Genomic DNA, 5,931 nt, shown 5'->3' on the forward strand with positions numbered 1-5,931 from the left:
TTTGGATTCTGCTCCTCGGTTCCTAACTTCCTGCAGTTACTCCTAACTGCAGTGAGCATTTTTCAGTCCATCAAAGTGTCTCTGATCTGCTCATTTGTTAAGTCAACAAAGCCTGAAGAAGAGAGTCCTTCTGTTTCCGGTCCTGGATCATGGCGGGCCGCAGCAAACGCTCCAAAGTTTGGCTCAGCTTCACTAAAAAAGCTGCAGTAAGGAGGTTTGGTGCGAGGGAGGAAGCAGCTCCAACGTGGCGAAGCGTTTCCTTCAACACGGCGTTTATCTGAAGGAACGCTTCACCGTGTTCAACGTGTCGCGCTCTCCCAGATCCAGCTAACGCTAATGTAACACAGATGAAATGATCTAGGTTTAAAAATAGGAAAAGCCTATAAAAATCTGAATGAGTGATTTTATTTTTGAAATGCAACTTTAGAGATTATCTAAGGATTTTAAAGGGTTAAAATTCAGTTACCAGGGCAAAATAGACCGACAGGTTAGTTTGGCCAATCGGCTGACAGCAGGTAGGCCCGCCCACCTGCTCCCGCGTCTCTGGGAGCGAGCGAAAGTTTTTTTTTCCCCGCTGCTGTGTGTGTGGAGAGACAGAAGTGCTGCTGTAGAGGGTGAAAACGGAGAAACCTGGAGAAAATACAGCTAAAAAACGAACTACACTGAGGCTAACTTCAACACTACAAACGTGGTAGTTAACTGCTGTGAGAGTTTAGTTGTAAGTTCAGTGTTTAGATATAGCGCTTGAGACGACTACTAGCAGCGTCGGTAGCTTTGATGTCCGTAGGATTTCCCGCGACGCGCAGTCTTTGCTGATTCAAGAGCGAGGTAATTCATTTAAAACTGCTTTTGTTCATTCTTTATCACCTTACTGTGAAAGCTAATTTATTTTGCACTGAGAGAAAGTACTGAAAGTCGCATACGGTCTCGTATGTTTCGGTTTTAGAAGACCTTGTGGCTTTACTGGGCGCCGCCATTTTGGGTGTGTGTCCAGCCGCTCTGGTGAAATCGGTGAGAATGTTCACTTACTTTGCACCTTAAATTATTTATGTGCACTTAGTGAATATGAAGCTACAGTTTTAGTTGAACAAGCTGGTTTACTGTGTTGTTTAATGTGTAAACTCAGCTTACTTTATTTTGCACTTGCATCAAAACTTTAATTGTTCTAATGTGCAGCTTATCTGGTTGTGTGCAGCCAAGTTATTTATGTTTATATGCTGAATTTTGAGAGAGAGGCACAGAAAGTAAACACCCACAGTATGTATGTCATTGTGTATTGTGAATTTCATGTAGTGTATATTATTGCATGAGACTTAAGCAGTGAATATTTCTCTGACCCTGTCTGTTGACAGGTCAGGTTTTTTTTTTGTGCGTGCTTCTTTTTCCATTGTCTGGATTGGATCTGCGGATGAAAATTGATGGCGAGCCGTCCCTCTTGAATGATCGTGGGAGCCATTCCCTCTTCAGGATCACTGGACCTGTCCCGCTACTACTGCACTTTGCGGTGTGGTAGGCCCCACTACAACACAAAACCCCTTCACTCACCTTCACACTCCTTCCCCCACACACATCCATACACCAACCCTATGGAACTCTGAACTCTGACTTACCTTCGACAAATCCATTTTTTGTTTGGACTTTGGACTCACTTAAACAAACTCACCTGTTCACACCTTGGGACTGAGAATTTGGAGCTGAGTAGTAGGAATCATTCCTGCAATTAAGGGTTACTGTTGTACTGTGTGAATTCTATTGGATTGTATTATTGAACTGGATCTGAACAAACTTGAATGTGGTGTTATTAACAGAAATTCAGGTTAAAGGGGTGCACCCGGGAATTTAATTATAGAACTACTTCAAAGAGTGAAATACTCACTTTAAATTTGGAAAGCAAGCATTTCATGCTGATGTCATAGCCTGATTGTGATATCAATAATTGCCTTATTCATTGCTTGTTTTATTATTGTACTTTTTCATTTTTGGTACCAACAAATATTTTTATTTTTATACATATCTTCAAATATAAGAAGCCGGCATTATCCTACATCTAATCCTTGGTCTCTGAGTCTCATTTTAAACACCTCACTTTTGCTCCAGCAGCCGAACCAACCGACTTAACCAACCAATCAGATCACGGCCCTACCCATAATCCTTCCTGTGTGCTACACTAACAGCAGCAACGCCTCAGGTACAAAACACAGGTGAGCTGACGTTCACCTTCTATACTGAAGGGAAACCGACGATGGCTCCAGATGAGACCCAGAGACGCCGCTCTAGGACAGAGACTCCTTTCACTTTAGACATGAAGGGGAAGAAGAGCGAGGAGGAAGAGGAGGAAGGAGATCCGTGGTGAAGGAACCAGAACTGAGAGTCCTTAAGGACCGGATTCGATGTAGAATCAGAATCTATGAATACCCGACCCTTTTCTCACAGCATACAAACTGTAGGATGACTGGAACTGAGCTCAGATCAGCTCACAGGTTCGGTTTCTTCGTCTACAGCTAAGGAAAAAACATTTAACCTCAAGTGAACTTGTTTTGGAGTTCAAACTTTATTTGAAAGTGTGGAAATATGGACGTCGGCCTGTTTTTAATCAAGTCTAACACTAACAAGAGCCCTACACGCTGTTCAGACAGAAGATGCCGATTGTGTGAGGAATGTTGGGAAAAGTTTGGTCTTGGTTCGCCGTTGGAGACCAAACCAACCAGTTGTAAGCATACAACAACAAATCCAGCCTTTGAACATCATTTTGCTCGACAGTGTGTCATGCACTTCACTGCTTACGTTCTTTCTGATTTTAGTTAACTTTAACAAACACAATTAGTGACAAACCCTGAAGACCATCGCAGGTTAAACATAATAAATGGAGCACATGATGTGACAGCTCTCTATATCCAAACACAGATGCTCGTCTTTTTTTGTGCTTATTTTTCTAAACAGAGGCCGGTGTGTGAGTTGATGTTTCTATACTTTTATTTCCGTCCTTCAATTTACATGGTAGCGCTATGATTCACCAGGCATTCATCGCTCACTCTTACATGTTTCAAAATAGATGTAGAGTCCCAAACAACCACGATTTCAGAAGACTCTACTTGTGCAGTGAGACATGCAGTGAAACAGCAACACTGCACAGTGTGTAGAGTTTTTAAGGCTGCCCAGAGTCCAAGCTGCTGTTTACTGTGGTTCATAATCAGTGCATGAAGTTAATTAACTTTCCCGTCATCAGCTTTTAGAAACATAAACCAGGAGCCACTTAGTCCATTTTCCCACTGCTCTATCTGGTAAAGTTGATCTTCTGCATTTAGCTTACCTTTTATTTACCATACAGATTTATTTATTTTGGAATTGATTTGGGGGAACATTTCAAAGTGGGGTTATCAGCCTGAGCTTTAACTACGTGTCAGAGCACTTCAAACTGTTCAAGCTTCAAAGGCCTCCATTAGAAGTCGGCTTCAAATATTAATAACTGCAGCCAAGCAGCTTGCTCTTTAATCAATACCTCTGACACACACACACACCGACGCAGAGCAACATCCCACAACACACCAACACAACCACAGACATGCTGTCTCACACACTTAACAGCAACAAACACCGACACAAACACCTCAAACTGCCTCCAAATCAGCATTTTTTTATGCTCTTTGCGCCTCCCTGAAGGGAAAATGTCAACGCACGGTTCCATGTATTAACAGTCCTGAGGGTAGATGTGATGGGATGCGGCACTGTGGTTACAAGTTCATGATTCAGCATTTGCTTTCTTTTGGTTTGTTAGTTAACACACTGTTTAAGGCGCCCAACAGCATGTTCACACCCAGAGGACAAGCTGTATTTATAGACCATGAAGAGGGTGAAGTTATTAGCTCATATATGCGGCTGCTGCTGCTGTGAGTGTTGGGCGGTAACACTAATAACAGTAATATTATCACTTTCCACAGTAACTAGTAGTGTAAGGATTACCATTTCTAAAACAGTAATAATAGTGACACGGACACAGACGTGATGCTGCAGCTGATCTGCAGCTCTTTACGGCTGGAAATGTTTTAAAAACCTTCCAAACTGTTGCAAATTTATTATTTGTGTTGCTTTCTCTGTGCTGGAGTTACTTTAAGAACTTAATGGTTTTATCCAGTTTGTTATAAAGTTTGTAACGAACCTCTCTTCATCATACTTAACAAAAAAGCAGATTTTAATGGTCGAGCACAGCCTGGAGTTTTTCATTATATTCCAGTCAAATCTGATGTTCATTTATAAACCTTGCTCATGGATAGTGGTTACAAATAATGATGCCTGTGCATCGCTTTGGACGGCTTGCAGGCCTACAGCCTACGTCAGCTGGTTCATTTGGCTAACCTCAGCAGGTCCTTAGACCGCGGTGGAAACGCACACAGCAGTGAGCTGAAGTACAAGTGCGGGGAAAATTAGCTTATTATTTTAGTTTTTGGGATTACAACATTGATTTATCTTCACTCAAGTAGCTTCTGTGCACATCCGGTTCCACTGTTGTTGATAGCGTTGGATGGCGCCCACAGTTCTGTTGGACTGCTACTTCATATTTATATGTACTTGGAGAAAAGAAAGCAAGGAGGTTGAACTACCTGGTGAGTTCAGAAAATGTGTGTCTGTAACTTTATTCCAGCTCTCGTACTCTACCGTGAACAGGTTAGCACGGCATAGCCCTGATCGATCCGAACTCCATTCAGAAAACAAACATTATAAAAGTTGCTGCTGACAGACCTGACAAAGCATGAATTCATGTGTCTAACAAATCTGCATCATACTGTAGTTATTTCTGCATCAGATTGATCCGTTTATTGCAATTAAATCACAGCAAAAGGGTTTACTTTGGGTTCATACAGCTGTAGTATTTGCAGGGTGTGTTTATTGGCTTATAGCCGTGTGTGAACACTCAAAATGTCCAGCGGTCAAACTTGCACGAGTAAAGCGAGGCGAATATTAACTTCGCTTTCAGTGTGAACACAGCTTAAGAATCGTTATGTTTTGTAAAAAAATAATCAACTTTGCTCTTAGAAATGTGCTCTTAGTTAAAAAGTTGGGAGAGACTTGCTTTGTTATATGTTGATATATAACTTATATATGTATAGCATCATCTATTTTTACACTGAAAGTTTAGCCGGACAGTTTGAGTAAATTTTATTCAACGCTGGAGCTAACTTAGGCTACGATTTAACAAACACATGCTGCTTTATGTACAAATAGCCATTTACTTTTTTATCTGCCTACAGTAACCTGACAGTCATTTAATGTAGTTGAAAGTCACAAAAGGTTCATACAGACTATAACGGTAAAATGTTGACCGACAGTGTTATTTGTGTCCCTAGAATATACCGCAGTAAAGTATCCATTCACATTTATTCACGCCTCTGTTCAAAGTGAGGTGCGAATGAGGGACAATCCAAGCCACAATATACAATCAAGCAGTGGCGTTTGAGAAGAAGTGCCTTAAAACTCCACATTCGACCTGACCTGAGTGCCTTAAGATGCATGAAGTAACGTTTAAGTGCCTTTTGAGAAAGACCTAGAGAAGGTTTGAGAGAGTGGTAGTGACAGAGAAAGAGCATTTTAGGTGAGTGCAGTAGGTTGGTGAGCGATTCTGCTTCTCGGTCACTCGTTCCACCACAGACTGGTGAGAAGAGTTTAGATTTAGATTTCCTGCCTCATGACAGGAGGACTAATGGTCGCTCATTTGCAGATTGAATTGAACAACAAGACTCATAAATCTGCATGAGGGAATCCAAAGAGGTGGGTGCTGTGCTCACTCTATAGCAAATGCAGGCAGCAACAGTGAGCCAGTGGAGGGTAATGCAAAGTGGAGTGAGCTGCCTTCTGGATGAAGACCAGACGTGCTGCCGCATTTTGGACCATTTGCAAAGGTTTTATTGACCATGCTGGCAGCCCTGCTAGAAGGGG

The 5,931-nt window shown here is 41.9% G+C and overlaps 1 long non-coding RNA gene across 1 annotated transcript; it reads left to right on the plus strand.

Moving 5' to 3' along the window:
• The first annotated feature begins 200 nt into the window (after positions 1-200).
• Positions 201-2,051, plus strand: LOC119906253. Its single transcript, XR_005444952.1, has 2 exons — positions 201-1,011; positions 1,353-2,051. It is a non-coding gene; the product is annotated as an uncharacterized LOC119906253 (long non-coding RNA).
• Positions 2,052-5,931: the final 3,880 nt, after the last annotated feature.

The sequence above is a fragment of the Micropterus salmoides genome, unplaced genomic scaffold (genome assembly GCF_014851395.1).
Source record: "Micropterus salmoides isolate LMB-PRFRI ecotype aquatic unplaced genomic scaffold, ASM1485139v1 Ms_hic_scaffold_16, whole genome shotgun sequence".
NCBI classification, from domain to species: domain Eukaryota; kingdom Metazoa; phylum Chordata; class Actinopteri; order Centrarchiformes; family Centrarchidae; genus Micropterus; species Micropterus salmoides.